Source organism: Corapipo altera, unplaced genomic scaffold (genome assembly GCF_003945725.1).
Source record: "Corapipo altera isolate COAL_440 unplaced genomic scaffold, ASM394572v1 77b, whole genome shotgun sequence".
Classification (NCBI taxonomy): Eukaryota; Metazoa; Chordata; class Aves; order Passeriformes; family Pipridae; genus Corapipo; species Corapipo altera.
Genome location: NW_020884933.1, coordinates 367,832 through 368,138, shown reverse-complemented (window position 1 = coordinate 368,138; position 307 = coordinate 367,832).

The window sequence follows — 307 nt, the reverse complement described above, 5'->3', positions numbered from 1 at the left end:
GATCCGACACTGGAATTAGGCTGCCCAGGGAGGTGGTGGAGTCACCGTCCCTGGGGCTGTGTAGGAAGAGACTGGATGTGGCATCAGTGCCATGGTCTGGTGGGCAAGGTGGTGTTGGGGCAAAGGTCGGACGTGATGATCTGAGAGGTCTTTTCCACCCTCGGTGATTCTGTTCAGGCGGAACTTCCTGGGCATCAGTTTGCGCTCGTTGCCTCTCGTCCCATTGCTGGGCACCCCCCAGCGGAGCCCGGTCCGGCCTCTGACACCCCGAACCCGGCCCGTCCCGGTCCCCCCTTCCCGCTCCGCT